Source organism: Oratosquilla oratoria, chromosome 2, assembly GCF_046742065.1.
Source record: "Oratosquilla oratoria isolate Oo_2021 chromosome 2, ASM4674206v1, whole genome shotgun sequence".
Taxonomy (NCBI): Eukaryota; Metazoa; Arthropoda; class Malacostraca; order Stomatopoda; family Squillidae; genus Oratosquilla; species Oratosquilla oratoria.
Genome location: NC_134778.1, coordinates 26716757 through 26735593, shown reverse-complemented (window position 1 = coordinate 26735593; position 18837 = coordinate 26716757).

Sequence of the window (18837 nt, the reverse complement as noted above, 5' to 3'; positions counted from 1 at the left end):
AAGTCAAGGTATAAGAGGGTCTGATAGGAGGACTCACCAGAACCCTAGTAATTTGGTCTTGTGTACGTGGATAAGAATAAGGGCGAAAAGATTGATCGCATGCTTTTGAGAAGAAATGTGGATATATAAGCGTTGAATGAAACAAAACTGAAAGAGAATGGTGAGTTGAATTTGGGAGCGTGGCGGGATGTCAGGAGGGTGAGGGGGGAGAGTAACATTGTTGGTAAATAATGAAATCGGAAGTATGGAGTTTTTTTTTCGGGGATAATGCAAGCGAAGGTGAGATTGAGATGTGAGATATTTGTGAGTGATTATGACCCTGAGAACGAGAAAAATAAAGAGTAGAGTGAAGCATTTTGGATCTAACGGAGTGCGTAGAGAATTCTGTGATTAATTAAACTGTGGTGTTTGGGGATCATAATGTTAGATTAGGAGATGAGCCTATGGACAATGGTAGAGAGGTACGATGTGACAGGAAGAAACCATAGTGGGGTAAAGAGTAAGGATGTCGAGTTTTTGTGGTTTTCGAAAAGACGCAAGACAGAGAGACATTATAGGATTTGCTGGTATAGGGGAGAATGAATAGTCTGGGGTGAAGGTCGGGCTGCGCCTGGGTTTTGCAATATCACCATGGTTGAGAACGTACACATAGATGAGATGGGGCAGGAGATAAATACAGATGTGATGGGCAGGAGTTTGGATCTGGTGAGAGTTTGAGAAGGTAGAAGATGAACCAGTTGTAAGAGGATGACACTGCACTTGTAGCTGAGTTGGGGCGACTGAAACAATTGGTGGACGGGTATTTGAGAGGAAAAACTGAAAGTGTGGAAAAAATTAAAAGGTGAGATGTACAAGGGAGAGATTGGCAGTAACTTGGAGGTGAGTTTAAGGGCTGGAGAAAGTGAAGATATTTAAATATTTAAAGTCACATGTAGCAGGGAATGGAGTAGGGATGGAAGTAACTTATAGGGTAAGGGATAGAAGTAAATGTCCGGGAGAAATGAAAAATGTCATGATATATCGTTATAGGTATCAGGGGATTTACACAGAAAAGACTGTGCATTGTATCCACGGTAGTGTATGTGACAGAGACTTGTATGTTAAAGTAGGCAGAGGGAAATTTTTAAATGTGTTTAAGATGAAGTGTTTAGGAGTATGGTGGGCTTACGAGGATGAATATAGAGAGAAATTAGGGGAGGCAGAGAACGGAGGTGGAAAGAGAGCTGGTAGACGGAGTTGATCGAAGAATACTGTGTTGTTTGGGGAATATGGGAAGAATGATTGAAGGAAGACTGTCAAAAAACAAAGAATACGAGAGACGGAAGTAGATGGAGTAGATTTTAGGGGAGAAATGAGGTGGATGAACGGGGTGAAAGGAGTCTTGGGTACAAGAGGAATGTCTCTTGAGCAGGGAAGGGGGGGGGGCAAAAAGTAAGTGTGAATGGACATTGGTTGTGAATAGATAAGAAAATGACGCAGTCCGGGGGATTTTCTTTTTTGTCTGCATTGTATTTTTCTCGGGTGGGTGAGGGGAGGGAGTCGTCATGTAATGAATAGTTGGGAGTATGGGAGTAAAGCAGCTTCAGCTGCTGGGCCCTGCTGTGGAGGTGTTGTGTCCTACTGCGTTGCCTCTGAACTGAGCAGTATAGCTGGGGAGGAATGACCTTTAATCCACAAGAAGTAAAGACAAAAGGGAAAACAAATAGGTATTACATGGGTATTGGATGGATGAAAGGTGGGTGTATGGTTTAACTTGGACGCACACGCACACACACACACACACACAGAGAGAGAGAGAGAGAGAGGAAGGATCCCCCAAAATGGAAGAAATAAGGGACCAAATAAAGAAACTCGATGTCAGAAAGTCACATGGCCCAGACGGAATAGCGAACTGGATACTAAAAGAATGCATAGACGAACTCACGGACAAATACACAAGATAATTGACTTCTCACTCAAAGAAGGAAAAGTATCACAAGACTGGAAGAATGTTAATATTGTACCAATACATAAGGGAGGAGACAGAGAAAATCCAACAAATTATAGACCAGTATCTCTGACAAGCACAATTGCTAAAATATGCGAAAGAGTTATTAAAAACAAATGGACTAAACACTTGGAAAAGAACAAAATATTAAACCCCAACCAATTTGGATTTAGAAGTGAAAGACCATGTACTACAAACTTAGTATGCTTTTACTCAAGATTACTAGACATAATACAAGAAAGATATGGCTGGGCAGATTGTGCCTTCCTGAACCTACAGAAGGCTTTCGACAAAGTACCACACAAAAAACTACTAAGAAAAATAGAACTAATAGGTGGAATACAAAGAAAAATATTGGAATGAATGGGGGACTTCTTGAAAGGAAGAAAAATGAGAGTGATACTTAGAGAAAAGAACTCAAAATGGGTAGACATGATAGGTGGAGTACCCCAAGGCTCTGTATTGGCTCCGATAATGTTTGCTATTTATATAAATGACATGGATGAAGGAATTAATTGCTACATAAACTTCTTTACAGATGATGCAAAACTATTGAAGAAAGTGAGTAACGAAGAGGACTGTAAATCTTTTCAGGGAGATCTGGACAAAGTCTGGAACTGGAGTAAAATAATGAAGTGAATTTCAACATTAAAAAATGTAGTATAATGGAATTTGGAAAAAGCAAAAATAGAATATCCGGCAAATACAAAATTGGAACAAAAGAAGTTACAAAAGTAAATTCAGAAAGAGACCTAGGAGTGATCATTTCAAATGACATGACACCAGACAAACATGTAAATAAAATAGTTGGAGAAACCTACAACTTAATAAGATCAATGAAAGTGGCCTTTGACTACATGGACGAGGAGATGGTGAAGAAAATCCTAGTTACACTGATAAAACCAGAATTAGAGTATGCAGCGACACTATGGTCACCCAGTAAAAAAAAAATACATAAAGAAACTAGAAAGAATTCAAAGAGCACTAACAAAGATGGCACCAACACTCACTATGCTGACACATGAACAAAGATTAGAAAAACTAAAAATATTAACTCTGGAGCAAAGAAGAGAAAGAGGCGATTTGATATCCATGTATAGAATTATGAAAGGAATGGAAATCCTTGACAGGGATGATATACTTAAATGGGACAATAGAAATACAAGGGGACACAAGAAGAAACTTAGAAGGACAGTTATAGAAGAGATCTGAAAAAGAATAGCTTTCCACATAGAGTGATAGATACATGGAATGAATTAAAAGAGAAAACAGTGAGTGCAAAAACTATACACGACTTTAAGAAAGAACTGGATGCTGAAAGATACAACTGTGGGCCCCTACGAGCATAGCTCTTCTCCCACAAAATACAAATACAACTAGGTAAATACACACACATACAGACACACACGGAGACGGAGACAGAAAGCAAGGATTCCATTGGAGAGTAATCGACATGAGACTGAGGAAATGGTACATCAGAATGGGCGAACCAAAGACAGAAAACAAAAAATGGAGAGAGAAGAAAATTGAAAGTGGCTTATACCAACTGAACTAACTTAATGATTACCTGCTAGAAGAAAAGCCAGACATAATGGGAATTGTAGAGACTAAACAAAGGGGTGAAATACCATCCATCGATGTTGGAAATGAACTATGTATATAATTCCTGGATTAAAAACAGAGACAAGAAACAGGTAGGAGGAATCATGTTCTTGGCCAAGAAAAACTTGAATGTGACAAAAATAGCGGAGGGTAAAGGTAATGTAGAACTGATCATGATAAAAGTCGAAGACAAGAACATGAAAAGTAGAAAGTTTGTGGTGACTTATTTGCTCCCAAAAACGAACGCTTGAAAAGAGAACGAACACACGAAAATGTTAGAAGATACAAGGCAATCATTAAACGATATACTAATGGGTGGCGGGGGGGGGGGTAATCTGGTAATTATGGGGGACTTCAATTGCAAAGAAATTTGTTGGGAAAACATGACAGTGCGAGGAGGAGACGACTTGTGGGGTAATGTACTACTAGATATGATCATGGAATGCACAATGACTCAGTGGGTCAGTGAAAACACCAGATACAGAAACAACGAAGAGCTGTCGAAACTAGATTTAATATTTACAACAGAACCTGAAATTGTGGATAAAATCCAATACAAGACACCAATTGGAAAGAGTGACCATATACTCATTGAAACGGAACTAAAGGAAGAAATATACATGGAGAGAAATGAAAAGCATAGGAAAGGAAGATTGATGTACAACAAAACGGACTTTGCAAAACTAAATAAATTCTTCCAGAATGTAAACTGGGAAAAAAATTACATGGAAGAGACAAAAATGGAAGAGAAATGGAATATCTTGATGGATAATTACAATGAAGGGGTAAGCAAGCACGTGCCAAGACAGAAGAGAGAGAGAGTGTACACTAAATGCTGGTTTAACAAAAGATGCAGTGAGGCAAAAGACAGAAGGGACAGAGCTTGGAAAAGGAGAAAAAAAAACTGGACAATGGCAACTATAGAAATGAGTATGTTAAAGTGAGAAGAGAGGAAAAAAGGAACCATGAAAAGGATATTATAGATAAATGCAAAGAGCAACCCAAACTATTCTATCGATACGTGAATGGTAAACTAAACAAGCAAGAAATGGTGAAACTACGCCAAGGAAATATAGAATACACAGAAGATTTAGAAATGGCCGAAATTATGAAAAATCACTTTAATTCTGTCTTCACTAAAGAGAAAACACAATATTGGAACGAAGGTAATGAAAGGCGATCTCCCGCCATGAACGACATAACAATAGCACAAAAATAAATATTAGAACACGTATCAAACCTTGACGTCAGGAAATCACATGGCCCGGATGGAATTGCAAATTGGATTCTAAAGGAATGCAAAGAAGAACTAACGGACAAAATACATAAAATGATAAATTGCTCACTCAAAGAAGGAAAAATACCAAAAGACTGGAAAAATGCTTACATTGTACCAATATATAAAGGAGGAAACAAAGAAGAACCAACTAACTATAGGCCAGTCTCACTAACAAGCACGATAGCCAAAATTTGTGAGAAAATTATCAAGAATAGATGGGTAAAACACCTGGAAGACAACAAGATTAATAGACATAGTGCAAGAAAGGAATGGATGGGCTGACTGTGCCTTCCTGGACTTACAAAAAGCTTTTGACAAAGTACCACACAAAAAATTATTAAAGAAACTCGAACATATAAGGGAACCTACTAAAATGGATGGAGGACTTCCTGACTGGTAGAAAGATGAGAGTAGTGCTCAGAGAAATATATTCAGATTGGAAAGAGGTGATCATTGGAGTACCGCAAGGATCTGTACTAGCTCCATCAATGTTTGCTATTTATGTGAATGACATGGATGAGGATGGGAAATGTTACATGAACTTCTTTGCTGACGGCGCCAAACTGTCAATGAAAGTAAAAACTGAAGAGGATTGCGAATCACTGCAGGAAGACCTGAATAAAGTATGGAACTGGAGTCAGAAATGGGAAGTGGATTTCAATATTAAGAAGTGTAGCATAATGGAGTTTGGAAAAAGCAAAAAACAGAATATCAGGACAAAATAAAATTGGAACCAAGGAGGTAAAGAAGGAGAGATCCGAAAACGATTTGGGTGTAATTATCTCAAACTACTTGTCTTATGACAAACAGATAAACAAAATTGTTGGAGAATCCTACAGCTTGCTAAGATCAATAAAAGTGGCATTTACATATTTGGACGAAGAAATCATTTGAAAAATATTGGTCACACTGACAAGGCCTAGACTAGAGTATGCGGCGACATTGTGGTCACCCAGTACCAAAAAGAATATGAAGAAAATAGAAAGAATCCAGAGAGCAGCAACAAAAATGGCATCTGCACTCGCAAACTTGTCATATGAGGAGAGATTGGCTAAACTAGATTTACCGACGCTGGAACAAAGAAGAGAGAGAGGTGACCTACTGACCATCTACAGAATCATGAAAGGCACAGAAATACTTGATAGAGAGGACTTGATAAACTGGGACAGGAGAAGCACAAGAGGACATGGAAAGAAAAAAAAAACATAGTTACAGAAGAGAACTGAAGAAAAACAGTTTTCCACATAGAGTGGTGGACACTTGGAACAAACTGGACAAGGAAATAGTGTGCGCAAAGACCATTCATGAGTTTAAAAGCAAACTAGACACTGCGAGATACAAAGGCGGGACACTACGAGCGTAGCTTCCCTTCCCGCAAAATACAACTAGGTAAATACACACACACACACACACACACACACACACACACACACACACACACACACACACACACACACACACACACACACACACATGACTCGGTGGCGCAATGGTAGAGTTCCTGGCTGCCATTACGGCGCTCCGGGTTCAAATCTCGCCCAGGGCTGAAACAATTTCAGTGTAGCTGCGCTGCGAGTCGTTACTCCAATTCTCGTGGGCGGGGAATTGGGTATTTGTGTGCGCGTAAGGTCACAGCATTACCTACAGATCGGTCATATATGAACTCTGACCTCTCTACCGGGAGGGTAATAACTGTCGATCACGAGTCCAACACGTGATTCAAGACCATGGTGAACTATGGCGAACCACACCATCGAACCGTCAACAAGTGCTCCAGTGGGCCGCATCAAAAAGACGAAATTTCTCAATAGTGCAAGGAGAGCAGGAGGACTGGTATGTATTGACTGGGAAGGGGAATGCTTGTGGTTGTCTGAGATGGTCTTGTGCAGTTTTAGTAGTATCTACCGAGTGAAAATGGAAGGGAATCAGGCGGTGAGATCGAGCCAATCATCGATACGAACGCAGTTCTCTAGCGGCGCAAGTCCGAAGCTTAATATAAACAGAGGCCTTGAAACCCCAAGATGTTTCCGGAAAATAAGTGATGATGAACCTTTTTCTGGATTTGGTAAGTACGAGAGAAAAATCTTGAGTCGAGTCATAGACATAGAAAAATATATGAATTTCAGCAAAAGTTCATGGGACAAGAAATCATGAATTTAAAGAAAGAGATTATGAATCTAAGAATGGAATACCACGAAGTAAACCAAGAGGAGGTGTGTGATTTAAATAAAGACAACGCTGAAATAAATAATGAGCTAAGTGAATTAGAAAATAACTAATTGAAGTAAAATGTGGAAATGAAAGGATGAAAAACAAAGATATCACCAATACTGTGACTTTAAAAAAAGTAAATTATAAAATATAGGCAATGAAAAATTGAAAATAATTTAGGAAAAGAGAATTTGCTAAAAAAAAAAACAATGAAAAAAACAATAACGAAAAAATAGCTTTTAAAGAAATAGTACAACAGCAAATGCAGGAAAATGCAAAAGACAAGTTATTCAAGTAATCAAAGAAAAAGCAAATTGTGTTAGAGATACAGTGGATAAGAAAAAGTGTATTATGGTATATCGACTAAAGGAAAAACATGGTCTGGTTAGGTACTTGAGAGAAAAAGAGAAGGAAATAGCAAAAACAATCATAAAAGAAGTGTAAGATGGAGATAAAAAAAATAGAAAAGGAAACAGATGAAGTGTATAGAATGGGACAATACACTAAATATAGAAATTGACATCTAAAGATAAAATTAAGGTCACAAATGGTAGCAGAAGACATATTAGCAAAACCAGGAAAGTTAGCAAAGAGTGAACATTATCAAAATATATGGATAAAAAGAGAAGTGAATGTTGAGGAAAATGAAAGCGAGAAGACACTAAGAGGTGAAGCTAAAGAAAAAATGCGAAAAGAATGGAGGTCGAAAAACAGGAGTTCTATTGGAGAGTGTTACGCATGAGGCTGAGAAAATGGTATATTCAAATAAGGGAAATGAAAGAAACAGAAAATGAGATGGAGAAGGAAAAATTAAAAGTGGTTTATACTAACATTGACGGATTGATCTCAGGATTAAATGAACTAAATTATTACCTGTCAGAAGAAAAACAGACATAATGGGAATTGTAGAAACGAAATTAAGGGGTCCAATACGACCAAATAGAGTTGGACATGGATCATATAATCGCTGGATTAAAAATAGAGACGAGAAACAGGGTGGAAGAGTCATGTTCCTGACTAAGAAAAACTTAAATGTACCGAAGGTTACAGATGGTAAAAAACAGTGTGGAAATGATCATGGTGAAAGTTGAAGATAGTGACATAAAAAGTAGAAAGTTTGTGGTGGTTTATGTGCCCCCAAAAACGGGCTCTTGGAAAGAGAACGAGTATTCTAAAATGTTAGAATATACAAGGCATTCATTAAATAAGATACTGAAGAATGGAGGAAGCTTGGTAATTATGGGAAACTTTAACTGCAAAGAAATCTATTGGGAAGAGATGACAGTGAAAAGTAGAGAGGATCCATGGGGAAATGTATTACTTGACATGGCTATAGAACATACAATGACACAATGGGTAAAAAATACCAGATATAGAAGTAATGAAGAACCGTCGAGACTAAATTTAATATTTACATCAGAACCTGAAATTGTGGATAAAATTTAATATAAGACACTGTGGAGGTGATGAAGTCACGCGGTATGAGAAGAAGAGGAAGGTGATTGAATATGACGGAAAAGTGTCTTGGGACGCATACCAGGCACATTACGATGTGGTTGCAGCCCGTCAAAATTGGTCGCAGGAAGAGAAGGCCTTTCAGCTGGTGAGTGTGCTGAAAAGGCAGGCGTTGGAAGTGCTGGAGCACTTAACCCCCGCCCAACTGCGATGTTACGACAGTGTGGCTGGGGCTCTCCGGCGTCACTTCGGCAGGAGGCGGCAACTGGAGGTGTTCTGGGATCAACTGATGACGATGAGGCGAGGGAAGGACGAGGCCCTTCCCTTACTAGCGCAGGACGTGAAGGCGCTAGTGAGGGGCGCTTACCCCATGGCCACGGAGGACACCATGGACATGTTGGCCAAGGACTGCTTCGTGGACGCCCTTCACGACCGGCAGTTACAGATACACGTTAAGCAGGCTGCGCCCAAGAATGTGCGAGAGGCTTTAGCAAGGGCAGCGGGGTTTGAAGCCTTTCTCATGAGCGTCAGCCCTGCTGCTCCACCACCTCCCAGCGACGCGCCGGGGTGGAAGCGTCGCCCGAGCCGTGCTTGGGCCTGGCGTGCGCTGGCAAGTGACAAGGCGCCCCAACCTGGTGGGAAGGCGAGCTCCAAGCTTTTCAAAGGGTCGTGCTTCAACTGTGGTCAGTTAGGTCACAAAAAGTACGACTGCAAGAGGAGGGCACGGTCGCTGGAGGACGGACAGCGACCGGTATTCGAGCCCTGTTGCTGGAGTTGTGGAATGCGAGGGCACAATTCCTCTGAGTGCCGCCAGCCCAAGGGGGTGACGCCATCGGCGGGAAACTTGAAGCAGCTGGGGGCCGGGGCACCTTCCCAGCAGAGCACTCGGGCGCCCCAAGCCATCTAAGGTGTCGTCAGGTGGCGGCGTCCGACGCCATCAAGGTGGCGGGAAGTATAAATGGACGCCAGGTGGAGATGGTAGTGGATACGGGGGCAGAGAGGACCTTCGTACGAGAGGGAGTCCTACCGGAACGTGGTGTGAAGTGCGTGGGTCAGCAACTGTGCGGAGTTACAGGAGACTGTGTACCTATGAAGGGACCGGTGTGGGTGAATCTGGCCGTAGGCAGGGTGACTGAACGTCTGCCTGTGCTTGTGGCGGAGATGGAAGATGAATGCCTGTTGGGGTTGGATTTCCTTAATCGCGTGGGGGCGTGTGTTGATCTCCAGGAGGGTAGGGTGTCAGTGAGAGGCTATGAAGTGCCTTTAAATCCTAATGGAGAGCTCGCCACGATGGATGAGGTAAGGGAACCTAGAAGGCAGAGATCCCAGGCCGTCAAGGCACCCAGCCAAGGTAAAGCGCGGAAGGGAAGAGTGGCCCGCACCTCCGCTACTACGACCTTGCACCACACCGCATCCACCACTATCACCACCGCTAACAGCAAGATGGAACCACTGAAAGAGGAGAAGAAACAGAAGGACCGACCAGAGGGCCTGCCTGAGTACTTGGAAGACTTGACGGGGAGGAGCATCACGCAGCTGACAGCTGAGCAGGCAAGCAGAGTGAAGGCATTACTTGCACAGTAATGTGACGTGTTCAGTACTGGAGACATGGACTTGGGCCCCACGTCATTGGTTCAACACAGCATCTATACTAGAGATAATCCTCCCATCAAGCAGGTGCCTCGTTGGGTCCCACCAGCGAAGAGAGAAGAAATGGAGAAGCTGGTCCGAGAGTCGGCAGCAACGGGAGTGATTGAGCGGCCAGACAGCCCGTGGTGCTCGCCGGTAGTCCTAGTGACGAAGAAGGACGGAAGCCGGAGGTTCTGCGTAGATTACCGGGCGCTGAACGCCGTCACTGTCCCTGACGCTTACCCTCTCCCCCGCATCGACGAGACGCTAGACGCTCTCAAAGGGGTCCAGTGGTTCTCCTTGCTGGACTTGAAGTCAGGCTATCATCAAGTTGAGATGGCGCCTGAGGACAAAAAGAAGACAGCCTTCTCGACTGGGCAAGGACTGTGGCACTGGAACGTGATGCCCTTTTGTCAGAGAGAAAAGATATATTTGGCCTCATGAACGCCCCTGGAGTCTTCGAGCGTCTTATGGAGCGCGTACTCGACGGTATGCAATGGAAGGCGGCAGTCGTGTACCTAGACGACGTGCTGGTGTTTGGAAACGGCTTCGAGGAGGAGCTGGCCAGGCTCACAGAAGTGTTCAGCCGCATGAGGAAGGCTGACCTGAAGCTGAACCCAAAGAAGTGTACTCTGTTCAAGTCAGAAGTGCCGTTCTTGGGACATGTCGTCGGCAGGGAAGGTGTGAGGACTGACTCACACAAGGTCACCGCTGTGGAAGGATGGCCAGTCCCTCAGAATGTCTCGGAGCTGCGCAGTTTCCTGGGCCTGTGCACGTATTATCGGAGGTTTGTGGCATGGTTCGCCACCATCGCCGCCCCACTGCACCATCTGACGAGGAAGGGAGTAGCCTTCGAGTGGAGCGATGAGTGCCATCAGGCTTTCGTGGCACTGAAGCGAGCGTTGGTGGAAGCGCCAGTGCTTCCCTACCCCCAGTTGGGCTTGGCGTACATTGTGGACACGGACGCGAGCCAAGAGGGTGTGGGAGCCGTGTTGCCACAGCTTCGTTATGGAAAGGAATATGTCGTGGGCTACTACATTGCCAAGTTTAACAAGGCGGAAAGAAACTACTGCGTCAAACGGAAGGAGCTGGCAGCAGTGATGAAAGCACTCGCCCACTTCCATCACTACCTGTATGGCACGCGCTTCATCATTCGTACGGATCATGCCGCCCTGAGATGGTTGAAGACGATGAAAGAACCGAAAGGACAGCTGGCCAGGTGGATTGGAAAACTGGAGCAGTACAACAATGAGATCGAGCACCGACCTGGCCGGGTGCATAACAACGCCGACAGCCTAAGTCACCGTCCCTGCCCACCTGAGTGTGTGCATTGCTCACGGTGGGAGCCTGAGGTGGCTGTGCGGAAAGTGACCGTCGCTCACAACACCACCGAGGCAGACGAGAAGTGGAAGAGGGACCAACGAGAAGACTCTGACCTGTCTCTGGTGATTGGATGGTTAGAGGCCAGCAATGAAAGGCCTCCCAAAGGGACAGTGTCACCCGAGAGTCCTGCTACCAAGTGCCTTGTTGACCAGTGGGAGGCACTGAGTCTACGAAGAGGAATCCTACACCGGCGTTGGACGCACGCACGAACAGGAGAGGTAAGCTGGCTGGTAGTAGTGCCATGCTCTCGGCGATAGGAGCTGCTGAGAGAGATGCATGAGGGGATTACCAGCGGCCACCTGGGAGTGAAACGCACTCTCGAAAAGTTGAGGCAGCGAGTCTACTGGGTGAGCCTGCGACGAGACGTTCAGGAGTGGTGCAAGACTTGCCGTGTGTGCGCTGCCAAGAAAGGCCCCGCCCACAAGACTCGCGCCTCCCTGCAGTTATATCACACCGGGGCCCCGATGGGGCGCCTGGCTGTGGATATAGCCGGCCCTTTTCCGTACACAGAGAGGGGAAACAAGTACCTGTGCGTGGTAATGGACTACTTCTCGAAGTGGCCGGAAGTCTGTGCTCTACCTAACCATGAGGCAGAGACTGTGGCTCAGTTCCTCGTGGAGGGGGTGTTCGTGCGCTATGGAGTCCCAGGGGAACTGCACTCAGGCCAAGGACGAGAGTTTGAGTCGTGGGTCTTTAAGGAACGCTGCAGTCTGCTTGGCATCGATAAGACTCGTACTTCTCCCCTAAGGCCCCAAAGCGACGGTATGGTGGAGAGATTTAACGCGACGATTGTCTAGCAGCTGGCCAAGTACTGTCAGGAGGACCAACGCGATTGGGACGTGTGGGTGCCGTACGTTCTCATGGCCTATCGTTCAGTTGAGCATAAGGCCACGGGATTTACGCCAGCCAAGTTAATGTTTGGCAGGTAAATTCGTCGGCCAGTCGACCTCTCTACCGGCCGACCACCGGGAGCAGAACTCCTACATACCTATAGTGATTACGTGATGACGATGCAGCGGCTTCTGGAGGAGGCTTCCCGCTGGGCAAGGCAGCACCTGCGAGTGTCAGGTCAGGCTATGAGGAGGCAGTACCAAGGTCGCGCCAGAAATGCAGATCATCAGCCCGGTGACTTGGTCTGGCTGCATAATCCACAGAGGAAGCCTGGCAAGTCACCGAAACTCCAATCTGACTGGGAAGGACCATATAAGGTGACGGAAGTAATATCCGCAGTGAATTACCGAGTAGAAATGCTCGGCAGAAAACGGGTAAGTAAAATCGTTCACGTGGATAGGCTGTGGAAACACCCAGGCGAGGGAAAATTTACTTGGGGTGAACGTGGTGATGTAGAGTCGAGAAACAGTGCCAGTAGGGGTAGTAGTTGTGATGATGGTGATCATAGTCCTGGTATTGAACGTGAATATGATAGTGATAGTGACACTGAGTGTGATGAAGGTGTAGCACATAAAGACTCGAAGAAAGAAAGTGAAAATGAAGTAGAGAGAGATCAGAGATCTGGTCGACTTCCCAAAAGTAGGAAATTACCAGCGTGGTTAACGGACTACGTGATTGACATTTTATGTGATTAATGTGTTCTTTGGGATATGACATTTGATGTGATTAATGTGTTCTTTGGATATGACATTGGATGTGATTATTGTGTTTTTTGGATATGACATTGGATGTGATTTTTGTGTTCTTTGGATATGACATTGGATGTGATTAATGTGTACTTTGGATGTAATGTTTTCCTAATGAAGAAGTGATTTTTTTATACAAAAATGTTTTGTTTAAGTTCTTTTGTAAGTTTTTGTTTGTAGATGAAAGCTGATGGGTCGTCAAGCTTTGTAGAGGGGGATAATGTGGCGAAGGAGCATGAATGAATGTTGCATAGTGCGCCTGGATGGTTGGTCTGGACGTGACGTGATTTGTAACGTGTGAGTGATGCGTGATTCGGAGAGGAAGTAGGGGTATGTAGCGAGGTTATGCGTGGGGGAACGCAGGGGGGGTGATCCCTGCGTCGCCCGTCATACCCACCTGAGCCAGCAGTGCAAGCCTAGACCCGGTGTGAACAAGTGTCAATCCTCCTCTTGTTGGAACTAATAAAGTGAAGAAAGTGACACTTCTGCCTTTCCCTGACCCGAACAATTGCATGCACGATTTTACCATTTACTCGTGGATTCCGGATCGCGGTCCATGCGCCATAGAACTGGTAAGTGTGGAGAAGGTTTGTTGCAAGATCCGTAACAATTATAACACGAAAAGAAATAATGGGTCACTTAACGAATCTTGACGTCAAGAAATCACACGGCCCAGACGGAATTGCAAATTGAATATTAAAAGAATGTAAAGAACTAATGGATAAAATATATGATATAATGAGTTGCTCACTCAAAGAAGAAAAAATACCAAAAGGACTGGAAAAATGCCAATATCGTACCAATACCGGTATATGAAGGAGGAGACAAGGAAGACCCAACAAATTACAGACAGGTTTCCCTTACTAGCACTGTAGCTAAAATTTGTGAAAAGTTATTAAGAACAGATATATAAAACACCTGGAAGAAATCAATATATTAAATCCGAGACAATTTGGATTTAGACAAGCAAGATCATGTGCCACAAATTTGATTGGTTTCTACTCAAGACTGATAAATACAATACAGGAAAGGGACGGATGGGCTGATTGTGCTTTCCTAGACTTATAAAAAAGCTTCGACAAAGTACCACATAAAAATTATTAAGAAAACTGGAAACAATAGGAGGGATACAAGGTAAATTACTGAACTAGATGGAGGATTTTTCGCATGGGAGGAAAATGAGGGTAATGCTCAGAGAAAAGAGTTTAAATTAGGAAGACGTGATTAGTGGAATTTCACAGGGATCAATATTGGTTCCAGTAAAGTTTGCTATTTATGTGAATGTCATGGATGAAGATGTGGAATGTAACAAGAGCTTCATTGCAGATGACGCTAAATTGCTGAGGAAAGTGAACACTGAAAAGGATTGTGAATAGTTACAGAGATCTGAACAAGGTTTGGAAATGGAGTTAAAAGTGGGAAGTGGACTTCAACACCAAGAAATGTATCATAATGGAATTGGAAAAAAAAACAATAAAAATCGGCATAAAAGAAGTAAAGAAAGTGGAATCTGAAAAAGACCTGAGAGTAATCATCACAAATTACATGCCTCCTGATAAACAGATACACAAAACTGTCGGAGAATCCTACAACTTGCTAAGATCAATAAAGGTGGCTTTTACTTACTTGGACGAAGAAATTGTGAAGAAAATACCAGTCACACTGATAGGGCTTAGACTGGAGTATGCTGTGACATTATGGTCACCCAGTACCAAAAAAAAAAAAAAAAAAAAAAAAAAAAAAAATCCAGAGAGTAACCACAAAGATGGCCCAACACTTTCAAAACTCTCATATAAGGAGAGACTGCAAAAAATGAAATTACCAACTCTGAAACAAAGAAGAGAAAGACAGGACTTGCTAATGATCTATAGAATTATGAAAGGCGTGGAAGTCCTTGACAGAGAGGACTTAAATTGGAACAGTTGTAGAAGAGATCTGAAAAAAAAATCAGCTTTTCACTCAGGGTGGTGGATGTCTGGAACAAACTGAACGAAACAATGGTGTGTGCAAAAATTATACACGAATTTAAGGACAAACTAGACACTGTCAGTTACAAAGACGGGATACCACGAGTGTAGCTCCCCTTCCCGTAAGATACAACTAGGTAAATACAACTAGGTAAAATACACAATCACATACAATATTATTACTCAGGGGGACCTGTAACGGTTTTTAGTATCAGTGAAATCTTTCCAAGCGAGAAGCTGAGTTCACGCTCGGGACCTTAAGCATCGTGTGTGTGTTGGGTGGATGCACTATGTTCTTGTTAGTTAGTTAGAGGGCAGGATAGATAAGATGGGGAGAGGGAGGAAGGGGGATTTGGGGGTTTAGTGTAAGAAAAGAATGAAATGGAAGGAAGTTAGAGTTATGAAAGATGTGGGGCAGACTCACTTGCTCGGTTATTGTATAGTCTTGACTGTTTTTTTTTTTTTTTTTTTTTTTTTGTGAAGCTTTACGAGTGCATTTATATGATTCCCTTGTGTGGATTGCCATTTTAATCCTACCGGTAAATACAAAATTCACAAGTTGAACAAAATAGCCTGGTGGCAGCCAGAACGAATATAAACACCTGTGGTGCAGTTAAAGGTTGGAAATAATGATGCCTCATATTGGTTTGTTTTCAGTAGAGAGTTTTAAGATGTACTTGACCTCCTACACCCCCTCACCCCGCTCCACATTCATCGCATGGACACTGGGTTAGGAGAAATAGAGCAGCGTCGGTGGTTTGGAGTAGGTTCCAAGTGAGGAAAGAATGGTAAATTTATATCTCACTTGAATATCACGCCAGTATTTTTAGTCCATCGACTTGGAAATACTGTATCAAAAGATAGAGACCACCTCTCTACAATGAGTGAAAAGTCCATGGAAAGGGTGCAATGGAAGTGGAAAATGCATCCTGGCGGCCATCCGCTGTGAAAGGCGTTTAACGATAGATTACAGGGAAGAGATCTGGAACATACGCATGGATCGATACCAGCAAATCCATCCCAGCGCTCGTGACCCAGAAGAAAGGTCTCATTCCGTTCACCACAGCGTCACGTAGATCTGTGTAATCGGGTGTATTACGTTACATATTCAACATGTCAATTACTTTGAAAGCGCTCGCGATTTACATGGACGGCGTTATGACGTCAAGTTGTCATCAGGTATTCATTTTGAATGAACCTGTACTCTTTGCCGTTACGACGAGTAAGATGAAAAAATAATTGAATCTACAGTGGCGTTCGGGTGATCGTTGAAGACTATCACCACAGAGAGAATAAGAAAAAAAACAAATATAAATCGTTTGACGAGGAATTAGGAATGCCACATTGACTTGAATAATCATCTGCTGCATGCGTAGAATGATCATTGACGCTTTAATACTCATGAAGTTTGTTTCTTTGTGTTCTGTGATTGTTCGCAGCGTCGGACTTACGGTATACTGTACCAGTAACTGCGTACATCTGAGTGTGTGCGCGCGCGCACACACACACACACACACACACACACACACACACACACACACACACACACACACACACACACACACACACACACACACACACACACACACACACACACACACACACACACACACACACACACACACACACACACGTCGGTCGGAGTGACAGCGAAGTTCGGACTCCGGAGTTATCTAAGAATTTCGAGAATCACAACGACAAGGAAGTACCTGTGTTGTATCTATAGGGAAGGGGGAAAGCTCGTGGTGTAGTGGGAAGGTGATGAAAAAGGAAAAGGGGAGGGATTACTGAGGGAAATGGAAGGAAATGAGGAAGGGGAGGACTTGGTCCAGCCAGGCAGACGCCATGTAAACTAGGTAAATACACACACACACACACACACACACACACACACACACACACACACACACACACACACACACACACACACACACACACACACACACACACACACACAGTATCTAAATTCTGATACTTAAAAAGAATACAATGATCAGTTGGCGTACAAAATTCAAATCATATGCAAATTGAAGGAAATCTATTATAGTACCACGAGACTGGAAAACTAAACTCGTATAATGCCAATTCATAAAGAAAGAAGTTATCATTAAACTACAGATCGGTATCACTGGCCAGTATGATAGCTATAGTAAATTACAGGGAGAACTGTAAAAGAGAGCGTGCCGGGTTTGATCAGAGATAGAGACAGATTTATTGCAATATTTAGGAAAAGTAGAAAACAGGAGGACTATAATGGCAATCCATACTATAGGAATCAGGTGAAACATTGGAAGGAAAAAGCCAAAGCTGATTATTGTACTAACATGGTGAACCAGAACAAACACGATCCAAAGAAGCTTTGGCAAACTCTGAAGACCCTAGAAGTTCACTCTAAGCCTTGTAACAAAGCAAACAGGATAGGACTCATGATAAACGGCGAGCTTAACTCTGATAAGAACACCATAGCTAACCACTTCAAATCCTTTTTCACAACCATAGCCACTAAACTAGTAAAATCCCTCCCTACGGATTCTGGGAAGTTTGGGCTGAAGTACGTTCAGGAGTACTATAAAGATAAGTCCACAAAGTGTTTCCAACTACATAAGACCACTTAGAAGTGTTTAAATTACTGGCTAATATAAGTGCCATTAAGGCTATAGGGTTAGATGATATTCCTGCGAGGTTTGTTAAGGATGGGGCCACAATCATAACTCCCCAATAACTCACATAATAAATTTGTCTATCAGTTCAGGATTTATCCCAAGCGACATGAAAAGGGCTCGGGTAACACCTCTTTATAAGAAAAACGCAAAAATTGAGGCAGGAAACTACAGGCCTGTTTCAATTCTGGGTATTATCTCCAAAGTTTTGGAACGTATCGTATACAATCAGTTTGATACCTACCTCAGGGAACGTAACCTACTATACGCCATGCAATCTGGTTTAAGATCGAATTACTCAACAGAAACCAGCTATATTTTTACGATCTGACACAACAGGAATTCGACAGAGGTAACTACATGGGTTTAGTTTTGCTGGATCTACAAAAAGCATTTGACACAGTGGACCATAATATTTTATTAAAAAAAAAAAAACTGTAGGCATTGGGAGTGGTGAATATTGACTGGTTGAAGTCCTACTTCACAGGTCGCAAACAACTTGTACAGGTAAATGGAGCCTGCTCAGGTGACAGAGAGATAACTTGTGGTGTACCACAAGGTTCGATTCTAGGACCGCTTCTGTTCCTGGTCTATATTAACGACATACCAGGTGCGGTGAACTGTAAGTTACTGCTCTATGCGGACGACTCCGCACTAATCGTCTCAGGTAGGGATCCAGTTGAAGTAGAGGAGGCCCTGAGTTTTGAACTGTCATCATTTCAGGACTGACTCATAGACAACAAGCTGTCTTTACACCTTGGTAAAACGGAAAGTATTGTCTTCGCATCAAAACCCAACCTCAAGAAACACCGCGGTGTACAGGTCAGATGTGGGGATAATGTCTTGGAGTCAAAACAAGAGATAACTTATTTTGGAATACCTTTAGATCAGTCCCTCTCAGGGAATGCCTTAACGGATAAGACTGTATCCAAGTGCTCACATAAAGCCAAATTTTTGTACAGAAAAGCCAGAAATTTTGATATGGAAACAAAGAAGCTTCTGGTCTCAGCCTTGATACAGCATCACT